Source organism: Lupinus angustifolius, unplaced genomic scaffold (genome assembly GCF_001865875.1).
Source record: "Lupinus angustifolius cultivar Tanjil unplaced genomic scaffold, LupAngTanjil_v1.0 Scaffold_79_50, whole genome shotgun sequence".
In the NCBI taxonomy this organism is placed as follows: Eukaryota; Viridiplantae; Streptophyta; class Magnoliopsida; order Fabales; family Fabaceae; genus Lupinus; species Lupinus angustifolius.
In genome coordinates, this window is record NW_017723786.1 from 1,905 (window position 1) to 9,788 (window position 7,884).

The window sequence follows — 7,884 nt, forward strand, 5'->3', positions numbered from 1 at the left end:
AGTCTAATTCTACCCTATTTTAATATTCTGCAAGTTGTTCGAAATTTATTATAACACTGTTATTTATGTTTTAGAGAACATGAAGATGACATCACAAAAATCAATAAAAGAAAGAGGTGGAGCAAAGCAAAGAGTCAGGGTGAAGATTTCATTGAATGGTTCAAAGTATGTGCTTTGAAGGATGATGTATCTATCGAGCTTCATGAGCTTTGAAGAGGACCAAATATTGTTGCAAGACGCTTTTCTGGATATGTTATTAATGGTTACCAATTTCATACCAAACAATGTGATGCCAAACGTAAAACACAAAATAGTGGCGTGACACTCGTTTCAATAACTCAAAGCTTTGCAAGTACTAAAGAGGGAAATCCGACAACAAAGTCATTAATTTATTATGGATCAATTATTGAAATCCTTGAGCTAGACTACTATGGTAGTTTCAAATTTGTGCTCTTTAGGTGTAATTGGTTTGAAGTTGAAGAAGATAAGTATGGGTTAATATGTGTTTACTTCAATAAAAGATGCTACAAAAATGACCCCTTTGTGTTGGCTTCTCAAGTCAAGCAATGCTTTTACATTCAAGATCCTCTTAATTCAGATAGAAATTATGTTTTGAAGAATATTCCTAGAGACTATTTTGATATGAAAGAGTAATTACATTTGAATAACCAGGAATTATATCAAAATGAGCCACCAAATCATGCAGTAAATCTATCTATAGTTGATGAAAGATCTGAATTTCAATTGGTTAGGGATGACTTGCCATCAACTATCGCTGAAAATCCTTTGCTTGTGCCAAATGAGATACAAACTGAAGATTCTGATCATGATCACACTTTATAGGACAACATAGAATAATTTAGTTTTAAAAATTATTCTCTTATTTTATTAATTTTGTAAGTATATAGCATTTTTCCTCATAGTTTTTCATTGTTAGTGTTATGTAATTATTGTTGTAGTATATGACAAAGTGTTTTGTCAATTTTAGTTCCTCAATTTGATGCAAAATAAGTTTGTTGGGAAACAAGATAGCAGAAAATCGAATACATATATATACTAGCAGCTCATGTAAGTCTTCTTCATTATTCATGTGTATTTTTTATATATCATTATTCTTATATTTATCATTTTGTTATATCATGTTGCTGATGTTGGCAATAAGACAAAATTTTGAGCTTAAATTTTAGATGGGAATGAATCTTTTCAGAGTGTGTTTGGGAAAGAAAAGCCTAGAAGAGTTCAGTGTCAAAAAGCCTGGAAGAGTTCGGTGTCATGGAAGAGTTACCACACCCACCCTTTTGAAAAGAACAGAAGAAATAGTAAAAATTGAAAAAAAAACATGCTGATGAATTGAAATTGTTAAATGATAAAGTTGAGGAAATGGAGGCAAAACATAAGCAAGAAATGTCATCAATGGAACAAAAAATTCAAATTTTGCTAAGGAATGTCATAAATCAAAACAACTCAGGAGTAGATGTGGAGGCATTAGCAACAATGTTATCAACACCGGGTACTTCTACATCGACACATGTTCCAAATAATGATAAGGTAATTTCTTATTTATTTCTATCATCATGGTTGTAACATGGTTAAGACTAAACTCTAATTATATAATAAATATCAAACTCTACTTTAGCATATTTATTTTTGGAAAAACTTGATGTTCATTCATATATAAGCTAACAATATTATAACTTCTCTATTTGCAGCAAAATCATTTGGAAGACAATTTGCCGCATACAGTATAAATGGGAATAAATCAAGATTTCATATTTTGGATTATGATTATATTTTGTTAAACAGTAATGGATATAACTGTATATGACATGACTAGTAGTGTATTGGTTTGTGGAGTGATGCTTGCCACTTTCAAGAACATAAGTCTGTATTTTGGTTCACCAAATTTAGAGTAACAAATACTCATGTTTTAAATTAATTAATGTTATGAATATCCATTAGAGTAGTTAAGGATTGTATATATGGTGTAGCAAATGCAACAATTATCTATTTCCAAAATGGACACAGGACTAAAGACAATGGTTTTCTTGCCTATGTAGACAATGACAATGGTTTTCAAACTAATGCCTTTATACAATGTGGCAACAGTTTTAAAACTGTTGCCTATAAACACAATGACCACGGTTTTGTACTTTCCTTTTACAACACGGTTTTTAACCGTTGCCTTTGACATTGCACATAAACCGTTGTCTATTTAAATATTAGACAACGATTTTAAAAAGGTGTTGCCAAAAGTCAAAAAACGATGGTCAAAACAAAAGGCAACGCCTCAAACTACCATAGTTAAAAACCCGTTGACTTTTGGCCACGGTTTTCAGCCGTTGACATAGGTCAAAAATGTTGTAGTGACTATAACAACTCATGTAGAGAGTAACTCTCTAATGATATTGTGCTTATGACGAATTTGTCGTTTCTTTCCATTATAAAAGCGGTTCTCAATTTTTGAAATAGTCACGGTACTATCTTAGTGGATCAATACAGCTGGTATTGGTGTTTCCCATAAGGAAATATCTGCAAGCAAGCTTCTCAGCCAACTTGCTTCTTCACTAGTTGTTGCTAGTGCTATCATCTCAACTTCCACAGTGTATTGAGCCAAAATAGTCCGTTTTTTGTTAGACTCTAGATACTCCATCTCATCATTTATGGCTTCTTGCCACAAATTAACATCCAAAAAAGTAAAACATTCTTGAAGAGTTGAAGGATTCTCCTCCAATGAATAGACCATATAATCAGGTCTATATTCTCTAGCAATTATGGTTCACTTACTTCTTCTAGGTTCTATTTCCAACCTTTCATTTTTTTATCATTATCTCTATTCACAAGTATGTGACTAGTTGATGTACCCCCACTATTCCTCAATTTAAGAAGGAATTTCTTTTTCATTGAAATCAACATCATTTAGACTCAATATCATTTTTACGTTAAGGTCATGAAACCTGTACGCCTTACTATTTACAACATACCCAACAAATACACATGCATAGGCTTTGTGAGTTTAACACTCTAGGGGCATACCATCAAAAATGATTTCATGAGAAATTCTATGTATCTCATTGGACTACGAATCTACAGATTTATCATCAGTCATATGATACTTGAGCTAACGACTAACAACATACTTTTTAGTCTCATCTTCCTCAGTATCATATTTTTCTCTCAAGTGCATACCAAATTAATTTGGCAGACTTGTATAGGATGTAGTAATTATAGAGATTATTAGATACCCCAGTCAGAATGAAGTTCTTACACAAGTAATCACTTTCATGCCAGAGAGTTATTTCAATATTCAGTTTATCATTTTCCTCTTTTTCAGCTTTTTCTAGCAACACTAGGATATCGGTTTTCCGAACATGGACAACTTTTCTCATAGTGAGGAAAAATTTTATCTTATGTTGTCACCGTTTGAAATCGGTCCATCAAACCAAACTGGTTTGTTCATGTCATAGTTGTTCGGTCTAATAATATTATCAACGAATATCATTATAGTATAAACATCTTAAAATGGTTGTTACCATAACTTGCAACAATTATAAATGGCACGAAATAATACTTACTGGTTGAGTCACATTCAGGTCGCTCTCTTTAAGCGTTTCACGGCACTGCCCAAAATGTGCAAGCAGACTATCAACCACGTCGTCCCCAGGATAAAATAGTCCAGATCTTGTTATCGAATTCTTACTACACTGTAACAACCGATCTGGAATACACCTACCACAAATATGGCTACCAATGTCAATTCTCGAAATTCCCACAATATGGCTACTCGTGCTAATTCTTTTCCCACAATTTGACTACTAGTGTCAGTTTTCGAAATACATATAATATGGCTACCCGTGCCAATTCTTTTCCCACAATCTGACTACAGTGTTAGTTCTCGAAATTTCCACAATATGGCTACCCGTGCCAATTCTTTTCCCTAAATACTGACTACCAATGTTAGTTCTCAAAATTCCCGCAATTTGGTTGTTTGTGCCAATTCTTAGTACCATGGAAAGAAAATGGGAGAAATTTGCCGAAAATGCATTGATAGAAAATATGAGGGAGAAAGAAAAAGTTGAATAAAAACGCATTCAACTTGGGGCAAGTTATAATGAGGGGAGAAAATGTATATTTATAACATTAGATTTTTCCAAGTTTCTCATCTCTCCAATGTTGGACTTGGGAGTTGTTTTTTTCAAAACTCTTGTATGTGAAACTTAAGAGTTTTTTATATTTCACATCCAAAAGTTCCCACTAATAGCTTTCAACAAACCAAATTCCAACACATCTAAACAACTATAGGAAGATGCTCAGAGTCTGGCCGGACAGCACTCAAGATCCAAGATTACACTACTCACAACTGAATTCTACAAAAACCGGAAATGATGACTCAATATGGTGGACTGCCTTAACAAAATGAAAGGATAGCTGATTATCTTGCACTAGGAGGAAGCTCTATCTCAACCTTGGATCTTATAACCCAAACACTTTCATGTCTTGATAATGAATACAATCCAATTGTTATTTAATTATCAGACAAAGTGAACCTCACTTTGGTAGAAATGCAAACCCAACTTCCGACTTTTAAGATAGATTGGAGCATATCAACAATATGTCCAATTTATCTTTGAATCCCTCAGCCAATATAGCAACCTGAGGAGACAATAGAAAAAGTAAATTCAACAATCATGGTGGATGAAGAGGAACAAAGTAAAGAGCCCCAAAAGGAGGAAGATGATGTGACATATTTTCTAGAGATAAAGTCACCTCTTAGGTTATTGCAAACCTGGTCATCCTACATCCTATTATTACTTTAGGTTTGACAAAAATTACATGGGCTAACAGTCAGATAAAGGCAAATCAGACAAGGGTGGAAATCACAATGCTTATGCAGCCTCAACTAATACTATTCAAGATCTAGACTAGTATTTTGATAATGGAGCCAACAATCACGTTATACATGATCCAAACAAACTCCTATAGCTTAATGAGAATGATGGTAGGATCATTTGACTATTGGTAATGGTGAAAACTTCAAAATCTATGCCTATGATAACACAACTCTTAATACATCTAAAAAATCTCTAAGGATTAAGGATGTTTTGTATATTCTAAAGATCGCTAAAAAACTATTGAGTATATTATCTTGGTTGACTTTGACAATAATATATTTGTTGAGTTTCATGACTTTTCTTGCTTTGTGAAAGACAAAATGACAGGGAAGGTCCTAGTGGAATGAAAAATTAAAGTCAGATTCTATTAACTACATGATGCTATGAAGCTAGCAAATAAAGACCGTCATATTTTCCTAGCAATAAAATGTGAAGAAGATCTTGCTCCTGACCTTGACACGGTTTTGATGAAGACACCAACATCACTAAAAAGAAGAAAAGGAAGATGACTTATGAAGACAAATAAAGATAAAGCTTCAAAACATTAGATTAAGTCTTTGTAAGTACTTCTATCCTAAACTCTTAAGTATATACAAGTATAATTGCTCAAACTATTTTTTAGAAAATGTGAGACACTTTTACAAGACTTAAAACATTTTTCAAAAATAGTATGTAACAGGTTACTTCATTGAGTAACAGGTTACATGTGTGAGAAAAGAGTTATCCAACTGAAAAACTGATTTTTGAAAGCTGAGTAACCGATTACTCAAAGTGAGTAACCGATTACTCAAAATAATTTTTAAGCATCTGTTGGACAGAAAGTTTGAGTAACCGATTACTCAATGTAAAATTCAAATTTCAAGTGGACAGAAAGTTTGAGTAATTGATTACTCAAATGAGTAACCCATTACTGAGAGCTGTTGGAAGTGTTTTTCAGATTTCAAAGTGAAAGGTTTTCACTCCAAACGAAATCTCTTCACTCCAAACAACTCATACACCTTCAGAAACCTTCAAAGGGTGTTTGTAAACTCTATATAAAGGCTCTAAACTCTCACACACACACAAACAACACCCAACTTTCATACAATTTTCTCTCAACTCTCAAAAGCTCTCACACCTTTTCTTAGAATTTATCTTTGAACTTTTTGCAACTTGTTCTTAAACTTTCAAGTTAATTTTGCAAAGTTGCTTCAAGTGTTTCAAAGACTTTTACAAAGAGCATTCTATACTTCTATATATATTCAGAGTTTGGATTGCAAGTTACATAAGTTTCATACTTGTAAAGGCAATCTGCCATAGTTGAATATTCTTCATTCTTGTAAAGAATTCTTTCTTTCACGGGGTGTGAAAAGAAAGGGGAATAGATTCACTTGGAAAGGTGTTTTCCAAGGGTATAAGAATTAGGGAGTGTGTAAGGTACATAGAGATCTCAGGGTGAGATATTGTAATTACAACTCATAATTCTTAGTGGAAAAATCTCTTGTGCGGCAAGAGTACTGGATGTAACCTTCGGTGGACAGGAAGGTGAACCAGTATAAAAACTCCTTGTGTACTCTCTTCTCCTTATCTCTTTCATTTTATTTCCTATTATTTTTCTACATATTATTTCGCTGCACTTTAACTTTGATTTTGCAGAAAAATCGGACATTATTTTAAGACAACTAATTCACCCCCTCTTAGTCGCACTATGATACTTACATAAATTACATTGACACTCATGAACTTTAATGAAATTATACAAATCTTCCTTCTCTTTTTTGTACTTACACAAACCACTCATATTTATATACGTACATTACACTAACCTCATTTGCACGAGAAATACATGTAATTTTTTAAACAAAAAAGATGTGATGATTGTAATTAAAAATTAAATAAAATATGATATACTGTGGAGACAGTCTAAATAATATAAGAATCAAGGTTTCTTCATTATTTTTGGTTCGTTACAAAATGCATCAATAATTCTAAGGAGATATTGGTTAAATCATTCTTATATTATTGTAATTAAATAAAAATAATGAAGATGTATTGATTCATATACTATTTGAATTTTTCTCTCCAATATAACATATTTTGTTCAACTTAATTGTATTTATCAGTATTTTTTATTTAAAATATTGTGCTTATCTCTCATACAAATGTAGTTAATGTAATGTATGTATATAAATTAAGGGGTTTATGCATATATAGGAAAAAGTATATGATTTATGCAATTTCACTAAACTCATGAAGTTGAGTGTAATTGTTAGGAGTGACACATTGAGTAGAACAAGAAACTCAATGTGGTATTTAAGTCATGAGGCTCTCTCACCTAATAGACTAGTTTTTTGTGTTGGACTCTTATCATGTGCTTAAATCCTAACAATTGGTGCTTTCATTGAGAGTTGTGTTACATAAAAGGTACCTATAGGCTAGATTAAGGTACATTATCAAATACTGATAGGTGAGTGAAAACCACCAAAGAGAAAGGATTACCATTGGGTCAGTGTTGATAAAGTGAAAGTCGTCGTGGACGTTGACCCTTAAAGGGAGCAACAATGTTAGGAGTATCATATTGAGTAGAACAAAAAACTCAATGTGATACTTAAGCCATGTGACTCTCCTACCTAATAGACTAGCCTTTTGATTAAACTTTTCTCATTTCCTTAAGTCCTAATAGCATGTCCATATTAATCCTATTTTTAAAATAAAATCTTGGACACATAAACATCTACCCACTTGTTCTTATTGTGATAAAATTGGTCACACACCTAACACTTGTCATATTAGAAAATATGGTGTGTCATCTGGCCAATACAAATGGATAGAAAAAGGTGCTAACCTCGCAGGACCCAAATCACATTGGGTACCTAGAAAAATCTTTTTAATTTGTTTTGCAGGAAATTTTGAGAGTCGCCTGGAATTTATGGTACTTAGATAGCGGCTGCTCAAAACATATGACGGGCGATAAAAGCAAATTCTCTGTCCTGACTCCAAGGGACAAAGGATACGT

At 32.8% G+C, this 7,884-nt stretch overlaps 1 long non-coding RNA gene across 1 annotated transcript; it reads left to right on the plus strand.

Moving 5' to 3' along the window:
• Positions 1–991: 991 nt before the first annotated feature.
• Positions 992–1,756, plus strand: LOC109339519. Its single transcript, XR_002106671.1, has 3 exons — positions 992–1,068; positions 1,378–1,548; positions 1,710–1,756. It is a non-coding gene; the product is annotated as an uncharacterized LOC109339519 (long non-coding RNA).
• The last annotated feature ends 6,128 nt before the right edge of the window (positions 1,757–7,884 follow it).